The 16,999-nt window shown below is 34.3% G+C and overlaps 1 protein-coding gene across 7 annotated transcripts in view; it reads right to left on the reverse strand.

Moving 5' to 3' along the window:
- TBL1X (transducin beta like 1 X-linked) overlaps positions 1–16,999 on the reverse strand; it is a 356,084-nt gene that overhangs the window by 251,085 nt on the left and 88,000 nt on the right. For 5 of the 7 annotated variants that reach the window (XM_023500346.2, XM_031959017.1, XM_031959016.1 and 2 more), the window contains exons 2-3: positions 14,991–15,122; positions 6,064–6,122 (exon numbers count right to left, since the gene is read on the reverse strand). The exons of 1 other annotated variant lie outside the window; for it this stretch is intronic. The gene's annotated coding sequence lies outside the window, so the exon portion shown is untranslated. The remainder of the gene's footprint in view (positions 1–6,063; positions 6,123–14,990; positions 15,123–16,999) is intronic. One more of the 7 variants, XM_031959013.1, reaches the window with a different exon arrangement.

Below are 16,999 nucleotides of genomic sequence, written 5' to 3' on the forward strand. Positions count from 1 at the left end.
GTCTCTGTCTGCAGCTGTAGCTTTACCTCTATACCTGTCTACAATTTCATCTTTTCTATATCCCATTCCCTTGACCCTGTTCCCCTAGAAGTGTTTTCTTTAGAGAAAAGACATCTCATTTCTTCATGAGAATCAAAAAAACCCCAAAAGAGTCAATACATGGAATTTAATTTTAGAGACAGTTTTGTATAGAATATATGTATTCTATAAAGGAATAATACCACAGTACTTGAAAAAGTGTAGAGCTTTTATTACTTCCAAAAGATAGAGGAAACAAATGCTTTTTTTGCATAAAGGCAAAGTTTCCTTTATGCTGCAGCATATTTCACAATATTTTAATAACAATCACCTGCATTTGTATGGTCTTTTCTGTTCGTTTGGCAATTGGTGTGAAACACATACAAGGCTACTGGAATATGGTATTAAAAGGGACAGACTACATGACTATTAATATTCTTGTGCAAAAAAGTTTGGCTGTTTTCTAAAAGCCATTAAGCCTTAAACCTGGCATTTTTATTCTGGGATTCATTATTTTTTTTTAAAGTATTCTGATAACTACTTCAATATTGGTTTCCTTTGTCTTATTTTCTATGTATTTTATTTGATGCTTTTAAAAAAACAGAAAAGGTTAAGAACTTCCATTACTTCAGACTTTAAAGAAGGACAAATGTCCTCCTTTTGGGGAGGGGGGAATTAAGAAATTAGCAGTCAAGGGTCTATACAATCCTGCTGATTAAGGACAATTGACAGGGCCCAAAGGAGATTAAAAAAAATACCCCAAGAAAGGAGGGAGTGATACCACCACAAAGATTTCAACAAACAGAATGGGTCAAAAAACACAGAATAACCAAATTCAAGAGCTGACATGGAGATTAAGGCAGTAACAAAATCAAGGTGGGAGCATACATAAGCGGGAAAGTCATGAATACCAGTTAGACTGAAGAGAACACGCTACTGGTTCTTATATATGCCCTCAGTTTCCTTTGCTATAGAGAAAACATAGACAGGAATGTGTGTATACACACACATATATACACACACACATACACACACACACACACACATATATATATATATATAATATATATATATATTATATATATATATATATAACCAGTTGATTTTTAATAGCATTTAATTTACAAAATTTAGAACCATATTTGTTCCTGATATGATTCAAAAGGGAGCAGATCTGTTTTTATATTAATCATGTTACATATCATTTTCTAATCCCCAACCCACCCTCCTTGGTAAACTTCAGTAGCTCACTATTGATTGACTCTAGGATAAAATACAAATTCCTTCATATGGTATTTAAAAGCATTCATAATTGAGTCTCCAACTTATTTTCCCAGACTTGTTTTATAATACAATATTCTCCTGCATTACAGACCAACTGATCTGCTTGCTGTACAGACTCCCATCTTTTACTTCCATGTCTTTGCACAGAATGTCCCATGACTGAAACCCCTACCTCTTTTAAAAGTTCAATTCAGGTGCTACCCAGAAGCCTGGTTCTCCATACCCTCAAAATTAAGTTGTATTTATTTACTACATACATCTTTTTATATCATCTACTTATATAGGTATGTGTTTATACATCCCTAGTAGAATATAAACTCCTTGGATGCAAGAGCTATTTTATCTTTTATAAACAATTAGGAAGGGAGCAGTTAGGTGGCAATGGACTTGGAATCACTAAGACTCATCTTCATGAGTTCAAACTCAGCCTCAAGACATTTATTAGCCGTGTGATTCTGAACAAGTCACTTAATCATGTTTGCTTTAGTTTCCTCATCTATAAAATGAGCATTAGAATGGGAGAAATCATTTCAGTATTTTTGCCAAGAAAACTTCAAATGGGGTCACAAAGAATCAGACATGATTTAAAAAAAATGACTAAACCACAAAACAATTTGGAAGATCTTTCCAGGGAAGCAAGTTGCAACCCATCCACATGTGTGTCTATCCTGTGCTATTCTTGTTCCATATTTTCCCATGCTTGACACAGAAGATCCATCCAACGATTGGCTGGAGGTCTTTCTTGATTTCTCCTGAGATCTGGAGAATATAAGTGGAACAATTTGGCCATCCACCCACCAACTCCATCTTTTACCCCATGACTATCTCATATTTTCTTCCTTTCATACAATTTCTGAAATACGGCCTTTAACTCTTGCTTTTCAAAATTCCTTGTTATATGCTATAGCCTGTTCACTCTCTACCTCCCTTGTCTCCTATGCACCTGTCTACTGCTTCCCAGTCTGACACACACCTGAGTATTTATATGAGACCTGGCTTTAGAGCTGACATGAAAAGCCAGGTCATGCTAGGACACAGTTAATACTGGAACAGAAACCCAAAGCAGGAACTGGGAGAGCAAGGCTACAGTCAAGGAGCTGAGGATTCAAAATTTTCAGGATAAGGCAAGAGATCAAAAATCTAGGTCATCACAAAAGATGAAAATAATTACCAGACTATCAAAAGTACAACATCAAAGATTTAGGGAATCACAACCAGGACCGTGAAGTAATAAATAAGCAAGTGGTAAGAGGTCAGGAATCTTAGGCATCAGCTGAATAAGTTTATAGGAGCAGGAATGAGCCCAGATGGGCAGGCAGAGATTTAGGGATCCTGATAAAGCCCTGAGCCATGAGCCTGATCCTGAGGCAAAAGCTGTTTGTCCTAAAAGCCACTTTAAAAAAAAACCTTCAAAAGCAGGAATATTACAGGGTTACTGGAAGGCAGGCATAAGAAATGTATGTACTAATCAATTAAGTATGGACTTTCTCCCACCATATTAGAAAGTAAGCTCCTTGAGGGCAAAATCCTTTTTGCTTTTGTATATTCAACTCATAGTAAGCCCTTAAATAAATACTTTTTAATTGATTGGAAAAAACCTCAGTGATCAGATAACCCAACCTCTTCATTTTACAGGAGAAGCAATTGAGGAAAGTTAAGTGCCTTAGATTAAATATATAAGATTTTGAGTTGAAAAGGGATACAGGAGGTCATCTTGTATAATGCCTCATTTCACAAATCCTGGAGAGGTTAAGTTTTTTTTTTCTTTTGTGCTTTTTGTTTTTGTATTTTCTCGTCTCTAGCACAGTACTTGGCACATAGCAGGCACTAAAATGCTTGAATGTTAAGTTATTAGTAGGCATTTAAGTGTGAACTGCTGGGTGAAGACCTGATTTCAAGTCTGATCTCAGATGCTTATTTAGTTGTGTGATTCTAAGAAAGTCACTAAAACCTCTTTGTCTCAGTTTCCTCATCTGCAAAATGAGGTGATGAAACAAAACACTTTGGTATCTTTGCCAATAAAACCCCCAATAGGGTCATGAAATATTGAATACAACTGAAAACAAGGCATTTATGTAGTTAAACTAAACTTGGAGTTGCTAAGACCCAAGTTCAAATCTTGCCTCAAATACTTAGCTATGTAACTATAAGCAAGTCACTTAACTTCTCCCAGACTCAATTTCTCCTTCTATAAAATGGAGATGAGATAACTAAAGTCCCTATCTTAACATGTAACACTATCCTTGCCAAAACCCCAAATGGGGTCACAAAGTGTAGGATGAGACTGAAATAGTCCAACACCACTACAAGGATCAAGTGGGATAACATGTAAAATATTTTTAAAACTTTAAAGCATTATAAAGTATAATTATTATTTTCCAAGATCACAAAACTAGTTAACAGTACATACTATATTGTTGTCTAAAGTCTTAAAATTAGAACCAGGCTAAAGAGTTTTAAAGGAGGTGAGGGTGGGTGAAAACTTCATTCCTTCAATAACTTCTATAGATGTGCCCAGGGTCATAGGATTTGAATTCAGATCTTTTACCTCCAAAGTCAGTACTTGTTCCCTAGTTCTATACTGAATTTTAAAATCAGATTTTTACAAGCCTTGAAACTGCAGGTGGACTTTGAAAAGCAAAGGAATAAATCACAAGGGAAAAAATAACAAAAATCTTCAAACATGGAAGTAGTCAATTACTCCCTTCTTTATTCTACTCAATCTGGAAAAAAAAATGAACATAATTTGTGGTACTATTATGGTTTATACTTGCTAATGTTCTTCAGCTGTAAAGTCAAAGAAATGACTTCAGGGATAAAATACTCAGTCAGAAAGATTAAAACAAACAAACAAACAAGGAACATCTATCTACTACATACTGTATCATTTACACTGTGAATTACCCTGGTCATTATGAAGACACAGCAATACAGCATAATTAATAAAATCCCCAAATAAAAGGAAAGGACAATATACTTGAAGTCTTCTTGAAGTATAAACCCTATCATTTTAAAGGAATGCGGGTTCCTCCCCAAGCTGACTCTGCCCTAAATACACACCAAATGTAATAATATTCAGGCATGAGAGAAAAGTGTTTATATCTAACATATTTCTAACATTTTTTTCCCATTCCAAGGGTTGTACTAGTTTCCTTAATCTTGTCTCATACCCTTACAAATAAACACATTATTGGATTTTTAGTTCAACATCCAAGTCTTTGGATTTTCTGTTTACAATAAAATATCAACCAGTCCTTAGGGAACCAAGTCTTGATAATCACTGCCAGTTAACTTCACCCAGTGAGCTCTCTCTTGCTCTCCCAAGGGAAAAGTGGAAAAGCCAGAATTGCTGAGTTGATGGCCAGCCTTTCACTGTTTTGATCTGTTCTCATCCCCATAGCTAGTATAACACCCATTTTACCACAAGCCTTCACTCCTACTCTAAGCTGATACTCCCCTGTGGTGTGTTTTTTTTTCCACTGCTCCTAAAAGATGCACTTTGACAGAGAACAGCTGTGAAAATGAAGCCAAAAACAAATCACAATTGGGATGTGTTAAGTCAGTTTAGGGATAATAGCTTTCTGCATTTCCCAATAGTTTGGGAGGGTATTTTCCCTGTTGGATGTCACATTGTATTTTTTTTTTTAATGCATTATCACGTGGAGGGGGAAGACTAATGTATAGCAATTATTTGTATATTCTATCTTGAGTAAATGGTAATCTTCACCTTCAAGGATTATTTTTATCCAACTTTGTACACGGCAAGCATTTTAAAATCTCCAGGTCATCTCATACCATGCTTCCTCCTTTCTAGTCATCAACCCCATCTTCCTCCCACTGAAACCTGGGACTTATCTTCTGGAGCAAGCCTAATTCTTCTGTGTAAGCTTTTCTTTTTTCTTATACTTATACTCTTTGTATTAGCAAAGAAATGGGGGAAAAAATAGTTGCCAATCAATCAGGGAACTGTCTCAACAAACAAGTATAGAGAGGAATAGAGATAGGGGCTGGAATGAAGATTTCACTGAAATAGAAAGAACTACCAGGTAAAGAAAATCTCTCTACCAATACATTTCAAAACCTTCTCTACAACTAAGAAGCCTTGGAAAGTTGCCTAGGAATAATTTTACACACACACACAGCCCTTTTTGTGTCTAATGGTATCCATCTCTGGGATTAGGAAGGGAGAAAGAAATTTACATGATAAAAGAATGGCAAGTTGTACATAAAAGATATGTGGTTTCATGTGCAATCATCTTTTTTGTTATACTATGTTATGGAAATTCATGTTTTTATTCCATAAATTAAAATAATCAGTTACTTTAAAAATTTATATATATGTATATAAAATAATAATTATTTTTTTCAAAAAAGAAAATTGATTAGGACACTCACAAATTAAGTTATTTACCCAGAGTTAGAGGCTGAACATAAACTCAGGTCTTCCTAGGTCTGGAACCAGCTCTGTATCTTATAGGGGTTTGCAATGTATAACTACAGAAAAATACATGTCAAAGGCAAACCAGAGCCCTTATCAAAACTTCAAAGTAGACCAAGTTCATTCTCCACTCATCCAATCTTCCTCCCCTCCCCAACTCACATTTTTGGTTCAACACTCTACCCTGAAGTTCCTGACATACCAAATTTTTCCTTTGTTTTTTCTAGCTAATCTAGAGGCCAGTCTCAGAATTCCTCAAAGTATTTGCATCCAAAGAAGAATCAGTTAATAAAAAAAATTCTCCCAATAAAATCAACACTTACTAAACTGTGTGTAGAGCACTGAAAAGAGGAGCCAGTTTCTTGTGTCTCTTTGCCTTTTCCTACAGGGAATCAACAATAAGAGATTCAACAACTATTGAACAGAAGCATGAAATCCCATATCAGTCACTCTGTCTCTTCAATTTTACAAATGACTAAGAAACATCAGGGAAGGGCTCAGTAAAAACAAGAATCATGATGGTGGAGAGGATTCACCAGCACAATGAAATATTAAAAATAACCAATAGGAAGGGTTTTCTGTCTTTTCATAAGCACTCAAAATCAAAAATTATTCAAATTTCCAAAGTACTCTATGATAGGGCTTCTTAAACTTTTTTTTACTCATGACTCCTTTTTGACTAAAATTTTTTTTATATGATCTTAGTTATATAGGTACATAAAATAGGCATGCAAACCAAATATTTACTGATAATAAATCATAATTTTGCAACTCTCAGATTCAGTTACAAGATCCTATATGGAGTCATAAATCACAGTTTAAGAAACTGAACTCTATGATGCCATGTAATTAGGCATTTTTATTTCTCTCATAGAGTACCTGGTATAGAGTTTAAAAGGCTGAATGTGGAGTTCCAATTCTGGAACTGGAGGATAGAATCCATGAGTTCCAATTCTGGAACTGGAGGAAGGATAGAATATGGAAATCAACTGATCACTTCTTTGCTCCTCAAATTTTCTTATCTGAAAAAGAAGGGGGGATTGAATTCTTTTCTTTCTTCTTTTTACATAAATTTAAATTTATTTTTATTTGTCCTTTTCTTTAATTAAATTCTTTTTAACTCTAAATCCCAGAACCCCATAAATGAACATATAGAAAATAAGGATATTACATGAGCTACAACCTCACATAGTTTGCAACTGTCTGATGAACTAAAGTAGATCTGTTATTGTTTGTGTCTTCTTGTTAAACTGTTTCAACCAAAACATAAACCAATAAATAGTATCTTATCTAAACTTCTTATCATTCCAAGAACATAATAGATGTTAATTGAATGAATCACATTAACACAATTTTTCATGCAACAGTTCCTTAAAATAATTTTGAAACTAGATTGTTTTCAAAAAAGCAAAAAGATGTGTTCAAAGAAAATTATCAGAATTTGATTTTTTAAATAATAAAGCTACTTAATTTAAATAAATCATAAAACACATAGCTATTAAGTTAAAATAAATCATAAAACAATTCAGCTAGTACAAGTACTAGTATAATAGCAATTGACAACTTTAAAACAGAATGTATTATTGGCACATAGAAAAAATATGTCATTTTGACAAGGTTTACTTGCTCAAAACTTGATTTTGTATTTAATTTTCCCTCTATTTCCATATTTTTATGTTTTTAATTTCTTCTCCCTCCCTACTTCCCTTTTCAGAACTTATTTAAATCTTTATCATCTTCCAAGGAAAAATATTAATTCCTACTTTCTCCATGACTCTCCCCTAGCAGGGAATGTTTTTTCCCTGTTTAAAGCAATTTGTTCATTGTTTTATAATTCTCTATTTTACTATTTTGGTTATTTGTTCAGCTACTTTAGGAATAAAGAACAGACCTGTGATTTTATTGGAACTGGGAACTGAGGAGATAAAGGAAATTCCCTCTAACAGTCCATATCTTCTCTATCACTAAAAGTCTAAAAGTTGGCTAGAAAACTGAGAAGATAAATGGCTTATTCTAACATCACTCAGCCATAGAAATCAAAGGATAAATAACTTGTGTCAAAGTCACACAGCAAGTATATGGCTGAGACCCGGTATCAAGACAAATCTCTAACCACTAAAGGACACTGTTTTACCACCAGAAAAAAAAAAAAAAAAAAGATACTTTAATACTTTTTTCTGAATTATAATTTAACAAGCATTCATAAAACATATACTATATTCAAAGATTTGTTAAAATAGGGGGAACAAGGACAATAAATATTTACATAGCACCCTCTTTGTCCCATGCACTATGTTAAACACTACAGATAGGATCTCATTTGATCTTCACAATAACCCAGCAAAGTAAGTAATGATGTCCGCATTTTACAGTTGAGGAAACAAAGGCAAACAGAGGTTAAATTTTCTTGCCGATGGGTATACACCTAATAAAAATGTCTGAAGCTGGATTTAACATGGATTCTAATTCTGACCTACTATCAAAATAAAGTATTAGATAACATACAATTAATCAATCAACAAGCATTTATGAAGCACCTACCATATGCTAGGCGCTATGCTAAGTGTAAATAGTCCCTGCCTTTAAGGAGCTAATTACTCATTACTGCATTACTAATTTTAATAAAATCTTCAGAAATTTTTCACATAAAAAAGAATACACTACCAAATAGGTAGTTTACAAACATAACAAATGAAAACCACCCTTTTCATAAGAATTCCAACAAAACCTTCAGCAGGTACTTTTAAGATCTTCAACAGGACTGAATTAACCTCAGAGTCCATGTTTTGCTAGGCTGACCCAGATTTTTATAGGTTATGTAAATATTACACTTAAATTGCTGTTTATCTTTATTCAGCTTGTGGACAAAGAATAAAAAGGTGCCTGGAAATGGGAGTAGGCATTAAAGCTTTACACTGTCCCCCTTTAAGGGTGACTCAAAAAAGAAAAAAGGTTCATGCTTTCCTTTAGATATGACCCTTTGTTCCTACAAATGCTGGTTCAAAGCAGAACACAAAATAACAATTTTATTCCATGGCTATACACTTGGAACATTTCTGGGGTCTCAGCTATTTTGACAGCCAACTACATGCTTTAAAATGAAAACTTAAGGGGCATTTAGAAATAGCATTCATATGACAAGGCAGACATGAAGTCTCTTTGCAGTGAAATTAAGAATATGCTGCTCTGTTACAGTGCTAGGTGATGGAGTGGATAGAGCTCCCCCTGCAACTAGAGAGAAAAAAATCTGAGTTTGCAAAATCTGGCTTTAAATCCAGTGTCAGACACTTACTGACTGTGTGATTTTGAGCAAGTCACTTAACTCAGTTTCTCTCAGTTTCCTCATTTGTAAAATGAATTGGAGAAGGAAACAGAAAACCAATCCAGTATCTTTGCTCAGAAAACCTCAAATGGGGTCAACAACTATGTTTTAGAATATTGTTTGATTTTTTTTATCATGTTTTTCTTGACCATTTTCTTTCTTGCAGAAGAACGTCATAAATGTAATCCTCAATAGCAACTTTTTAGGGTCTCCCTATTTGCAATGTCAAGAAGTTCCTCCTTAACAAATAAATTACTCCCTAAAATTAATTACTATAGACACCTAAAGTGTGGCCTTCCAAGTAGTCATACCTAGGAATGCCTGTGTAACTACTGTTTATTTAAGAAATCATTAAAATAATCTCAAACTCAGAAATATCATCAATTAATATGCTCTAATTTCTGCCCATCAATCTGAATTGACAACCAACTTCCTAGGCAACCATTCCCCTAATTCCCTTTGCCCCTTCCTTTGTGCTTAATAATTATAATGATCTTATCACTGTCTATGCATTTGTTGTTCCTCTTCTCCAATGTCAGATCCTTGAGAATCAAGCAATTAAATTACAATAAATTACACATAGTAGGCATTTAATAAATCCTATCTGTTTTTGCTTCCCCCCCCCCACAAAAGATGAAAAATTTATATAGCTACTCAATTGAGGGGCTGCTTTCAAAGGTAAAGCAAAATTCAATGAGCCTTTCTTAAATATCAATCTACTCAGTATTTATTTTTTCCTTAAAGGATTTTTTCAGGTTAGTCTAAATTTTGATAAAAGATGCTGCACTTTTAGTGAATACATTCTCTTTTTTTCTATTTAAATGTTTTAAATTGTGATCCTGAATACTCATTTGAACTACTACTACTACTACTACTACTACTACTACTACTACTACAATAATTAATGATGATGATAATGATGATGATGATGATAATAACAATAATATTTATGTAGCACTTTAAAGTCCGCAACGGTTTTTTTAATCATCTCAACTGATCATTCTTTACCATGATGAAAGGTACCCCTAGTTTCATTTTCTTTATAATTCTGATATGTGGATAAAAATAGGTTTACCAAGATGTTGTAGGTGACCTTTGTTATTACAAACTTATGATAACCATCCTATCCTAAAATTGAATGAATCAGACCCTCTCTGGCGAGCAAGTTATCCTTCAGGTATAATTTAGGACTATGCATGATAAATGGATGAATTTACTTAGGCTGTTTATAATATATAATGTTCAGTCCTCCCTAGACATTCAGAAATTTCTTCTTATTTAACTGTGCCTTCACTCTCAACTATAATATTGTTTCTCTCTCAAATTTAAATAATTAACTTTTCTCAGGGGACTTGGCAATAAAATGTGAATATGAAATAAACTTATCACCTTCATTTTACATGAAATATTCGACAGTGAAATTAATGAATGCCTTTAATCTATATAGAACTCAAGCTAAATGAAGAGAAAAAAATTTCTTGGCCCAGATGATACTATTTCCTGTTTCATTTTACTCCACAGGATTATCCTACATCAATTGTCTCTTCTACTATTACAGCAGAACTTAACTGCCCAAATAAGTAAAGTGGGATTTTCCTGAAATAGATATGATAAAGGACCAAATAGGCAGATCAGAAGTCAATCAATATTTATTAAGGCCTACTCTGTGCTAGACATTATGTTAAGTGCTGGGGATACAAAAAAAGGTAAAAATCTCTGTTCTCAAGGAGCTTGCAAGCAACTAGGTTCAAACGCTTCCCTGCTCAAAACCCTTCAATGGCTAATTATTGCCAACCAAGTGAAATTCAAACTCCTTTTTATTAGCATTCAGAGTGCCATTATTATCATTCTTCTTAGCTTAGCTCATTCTAGTTACTACCTTCTACATGCACTAGATTCCAGCCGAGGAGTCATACCCACACACTCCTGAAAAACATCCTATGTTTTCCTGTCATCTTCTTGAGTTATTCCATCCTCTTGACATTCCATCTCACTCCTCTATTGCTAGATGAATTCCTATTCTCTTCCAGGAAACTTCTCCGATTGCCCACTATTAGATTATTTTCTTCTCCTCATTTATCTAATCACATTTTGTTGACACTTCTACTCGTAAATGCTATTCTATATTATGGTTAGTTAAGTATGTATTCTATCCTCCTACCAAATGGAAACACCAGGAGAACAGGGATGTGTCAACTTTCTATACATAGTAGGTACTTTATAATGCTACTCCAATTAAATCTGTTATTAAAATGATCTGATTTTCTTTAACACCAGAGAATCAAACTATTATTTTTGCCTTTTGGTCTATTGTTTGGGGATTGAGTTATTTATTGTTCTTTATTAGGAGTGTCACAACTTCCTTTTTCAAAATAAAATGAATATAAAGGAAGATTTACATAGCTAATAATAATCATGAGAGATTGCAGCTGCCAATAGAACTATGATGTATAATTTATATTAGTCAGTAGAAAAAAGGAAATTGAATTTCTCTATGATTAAAGGGTAGAAAAATGGGACCTGTGAAGAGGCAGCATGGAAGTGTAAAACACTGCTTTTGCAATCATAAGACCCGGGGTTGGATTCGCTTACTACATATGTGATCTTAAGCAAATCACTTAACCTTTCTCAGTCCCAGGATACTCATCTGTCAAATGATAGGGCTGGACTAGATTATGTAGAAGGTCTTTTACAATTCTAAACCTACGATCCTCAGATTAGTAAATCTTAAGGGGAAAAAAAACCTATTGGATATATTCTATCAAAGAATTCTATTAGTGATGAGGAATAGCTAGGGGATATATTCTGTTAAAGGAAAAAAATGGGTTTAGATTGCAGAACTGAGATAATTCTTAAGAGAATAGTCATTATGCATTAGAACAAAGAAGAAAAGTCTCTGAAGACTGACAAAACAAAACAGTGACAGAATAAGGTGGATATATACTGAGAGGGAGGAGAAGATGTATTGTGAGAGCTATGAAGAGAACTGAACTTAGGAATCAAAAGCTCTGAGTTCAAGTCCCACTTCAACTGTTAACCAGCTTGGACAGTTTCCTCATCTATATAAGTGAGGATTGGATGATGTCTTAAATTACTTTCAATCCTAAACTGGCAATCTATGATTATGTTGAAATTAAGGGTCCCTTCCAATTCCCACAATCTAGCTAGTTTTATAAAGTAATCTGGCATATGGGCAGCCATCAAATAAATCTCTGTTCAAACAATGAATGGAAGATAACTTCTGGATTCTATGAGGTTTTTTTTCCCCTTTCCTCTTGTTTGCTCTCAGTCTCATAGAATAAATCACATTGACACCATTACTAAATTGGAAACATTCCATCTTGTCCATGGCTGAGAATAAGAGGAGGTCTGGTAAGTAAGAAAAGGGCTAAGATAAGATCATGTGACAGGTAACATTTTTCCCCTCCAATTTTTCTCCCTCTTTATTGGGAAAGGAAGCCTAAATTTGACCAACAATCATCACATTCACCATGTTGGATAATCTGGAGACACACAAGCCCAATTATGTAAGTCCCAATAGTTCCACAATTTTTCTGGAACTTCCTTAAGTTAACAATAATCTGTTATTCAATAAGATTATGTGATGATCAATTGTGATGGACTTGGCTCTTTTCAACAATGAGGTGTTTCAAGGCAATTCCAATAGACTTGGGATGGAAAGTGTCAGAGAGACAACTATGAAAACTGAATGTGGATCAAAGTATAATATTTTCACCTTTTTTTTTTTTTGCTGTTGTTGTTTGCTTGGTTTTTTCTCTCCCTTTTGATCTGATTTTTCTTGTGCAACATGATGAACATGGAAACATGTTTAGAAGAATTACACTTGTTTAACTTATATCATATTGCTTGCTGTCGGGGAAAAAGGGAGAAAAATTCACCTTGCAGAGGTCAATGTTCTAAACTGTTTTTGCATTTGGAAAAATTAAAACAAAACAAAACAAAACAAAAACACAAGGATCTGTTACTACCAGATCTAATGACCTGTTCTCAATCCTCATTGTTCTTGACTTGTCTTCAACCTTGGACCTCTTCTGAATATCTCCCTCATGTCTCATTACTTTCCTCCTACATATCTAACCTCTTCTTTTCAGTATCTTCATCCATGCTAGGTCCCCTAACCAAGGCTCTATCTTGGGCCTGCTTCTCTCCTTTCTGTACAACATTCCATTCCATAATCTCATGAGGCTCCATGGATTCAATGTTCAATTCTCTTTGTTTCTCCAACTTCATTCAACATTCAACTAAAATTTCACCTTTTAGAGGTAGTTTCCAAATATCCCAATTGCTCTCATCTGTTTTCTTTCAGTTTGTCTTACATCTACTTTCTACGTAACTTGTATATAGCTAGTTATTCACATGTTGCCTTGCCTATTACACTGTAAGCTCCTTGGGAACAGTGGTCACCTCATTTGCTTGGACTGGTATCCTCAACATTAGCACAGTCCTGGTATGTAGTAAGCACTTAATAAATGCTATTGATTGATAACCCAAAGTGGAATGGATTGGTTTGGCTGATAAGTGGGCGGCAAGGGCTTTTTTCTAAGACCAAATATCTCCTTGTTTTAAAGATAAAAAAACTCAAAGAAAGGTTAAGTAAATCCGGGGTCTCACAATTGGTAAGTGTTCAGGGGAGAATTTTAATTTAGATCTTCTACCTAGCTTTTCTAGAAGTCTTCACAAAAAGACCAAGAAAATCAACTACAGTTTTACTACAGTTTTAAGTTTTAAGTACATTTTAGATAACTCATTCACATGCAGGTTTCACTAAATAAACTGAGGACTTATTTTGTTAACCTCATTGTTTACTGAGAGATTCCAGCTCTGAACTAATCCCTTTCCCCCATTAGATTGTCTTTTGCTTCTTTTTTTTGTAACTCCTACACAACACAGTGCTTGGCACAAAGTAGGCAATTAATAAGCAATGATTGACTGATTGACTGCCTAAAGAAGAATATATTTTAAGGCAAGACCTGGTTTCTAATCTTAACCCTACCTATCACCCTTTTGAAAATGGGCAAGTCACCTGTCCACCCTTCTGGATTTATTCTTCCATTAGGAAAATAAGATGGGTTGAACTATATGACTTCTATGTCTCTCTTAAATAAGTACTCAGACCCTTTATTTATTTATTGCCTACAGGGACCAAATTGGCTATTTCCATCAGTGACAGTAGAAGAGACTTCACAAAGTAGATGCTCAAATTATTATTTGAGTGAATAAACTAATTGAGCAACCATTAACATAAAAGCAAATTTCATTAACTATTTTTTTGTCCTTATGTGACTGACTGGGAAAAACTAAAATCTTCATATTGCTTTAAATATATTTTAAATCCCACAAACTTTTTTTAAAAAAATATTCTCCAAAGAATATAAGCCAAGACTGATTCTGGTTTTCTTTCTCCCCCTTCCCCACCAAGTCAGGTATCTAGTTAAGTACCTTGTAACCTGCAGGAATTTTAATAAAATCTGTTCCACTGAATTATAATTATATACCATTTTACATTCAAATACTCTTTTTTATCCCCTCCTCCTAAAGGAGAACATAAACTCCTTGAAAGTAGGGGCTATCTTTGCATTAATTTTTCCAGCCTAGCAGTACCTCACACACAATAATAACTCAATAAATAATGTTCATTCAGTTGAATTTTATTATATGAGAATTTCCATTCTCCAGCTCTTTCCTCTCCTTTGCTGAGTAGAACACTCTTCTCTTGTTCCTTGTATTACTGAAAACATCATACAAAAAAAACATACCCTAGGGCTTTACTTCTAATAATGAAACATAAAAAAGGTAAAAAATTGAAAGGGGAAAACAGATGAGGAAGTCAAAATTAAATGCTCTACTGTCAATGTGATTAAAATAAGAATGCACATGTTTTATGCTTGTTAAAAGATAATAAAGAACCTTTGAGAAGTTATCAGTAATATTCCCAGTGCTCATTTTCCAGTGATGGGTTTTTCTAATAACATCTAGTTATGGGTTTTTCCAAGACACTGTTGAACCATGTCAATCTTCCCTTCCACTGTAATCTTTAGTCTGTGAAAAATTAAGCAGAGGAAAAAAACACACATAAGCTTCTAAATTTAAGGGGCACTATTTTAATAATTCATGGTCTTTGATCAAATCGTAAAATCAAAATATTTTACTACCTTACAATTCTAGTTTGGTGTAGGATGAACAGGATTATGCTAATGAGTCCACAATTTTATACTTCAATCCCTATGCATTGGGGTTAGTTTGTCAAAGAAACACACACACACACACACACACACACACACACACACACACATATAATGTTATATATTATATCTAGTCACAAATCATACCCTTAGACAAGAAATTCACAAAAGAGTTCTATTGCTAAAGAAATGGGAAAAGAGTATGGATGCTTCTATAAAAATCACAAATGCCACTAAATCCATGATCATATCTCTGTAAATATCCCCTAGATTGTTACAGATTATTAACCCACCCATACCTCCAGTGAGTCAACTAATATTTATTAAGCACCTACTATGTGCAAACCACTTTGCTGAACATTGGCTATTTAAAGAAAAGAAATTCAGGTGCCTTCTCTAAGAAAATCACAGTCTACTCCACTTCCCTCATTGCTACATGGATCTACCACTTCTTGTGCTCTCCTAACATTACCTGAATACCAACTGAGTTCATATGTTGTCTACTTCCCTGTGAAAGAAGCTTGGTTTTTTCTTAGGACATACATTTCTTTGGTGTGCTATGGCCCGTTCATGTCCATCTCATGCTTCTTCATCACCCTCTGGGTAAACCTCAACTTCCATTCTTTGAAGACTTCAAAATTTCCTTACTCAGCTATGTATCACTTGAAGAATCCTAGCATTTAAAAACTAAGTCTTTCCTTTTGGGGAAAAGGTCAATTAAAAAAAAATCTTTGCAATTTTTGACAGGCAATTTATGAGCCACTTGAAATGTCTGTCCTAAACATATTTACAGATAAGCAAACCCTGTGGGTTGCTTATCCAACTGGATATCATAATCAGGATAACAAGTTCATCCACTTGTATTTTTCTGTGTGTTCCCAAGTCTCAAGTGATTATTTCTCGTCATTCAGATTGTTTTTCAGTTGTATCCAAATCTTTGTGGCCCCATTGGGGATTTTCTTGGCAAGAAAAGGTTTGCCATTTCCTTCTCCAGCTTTTTATTTTTGGCAATACAATTGGGGTCAAGTGACTTGCCCAGAGTCACACAGCTAGGAAGTATTTACTATCAAGTATCTGGAAGCCACATTTGAATTCAGGTCTTCCTGACTCTAGGCCTAGGACTCTATCCACTGAGCCACCAGCAACCTCTAAGACTAACATTGCTTAAGGCTCTTCAATAGTTCCAATGATGCACTCAACATAAAGTCATCTATAAATAGATACCTCTGTAAGAACTCACCATCTACAGAAAATCTATCTTGGGAGGGGTCTCTTTACTGGATCTTCTCTATGACAGTGGTGAATTTGTTGAATTTAAGTTTCCTTGTATTATACTCCCTCTACATATTCAATGAGCCACTGATACCAATTTCTTTTTTATTCCTTGAAGAGACATAAATTTCAAACTCTTCATTTTTCAATGTCCATGCTTTATACCTGGAAAGCTCTTTCTTTATCCCTATTTCTTGACTTCCTGGCTTATTTAAGACCCGGCAAAAAATACCATTTTTTACCAGAAGCTTTTCCCCATCCCTCTTAATATAATTTGTCCTCCCTCTAAGATAACTTTTCAATTACTCTGTATATATCAGCTATGTATAAAGCTACCAGCATCTTTTCACTCATTAAATGCAATCTTCTTGAAGGCGAGAGTTTTTATTTATTTATTTATATTTATTTTTGCCTTTCCTTGTATCCCCAGTACTTAACTCAGTACCTGGAATATAATAAATA

Source organism: Sarcophilus harrisii, chromosome 3 (genome assembly GCF_902635505.1).
Source record: "Sarcophilus harrisii chromosome 3, mSarHar1.11, whole genome shotgun sequence".
Taxonomy (NCBI): Eukaryota; Metazoa; Chordata; class Mammalia; order Dasyuromorphia; family Dasyuridae; genus Sarcophilus; species Sarcophilus harrisii.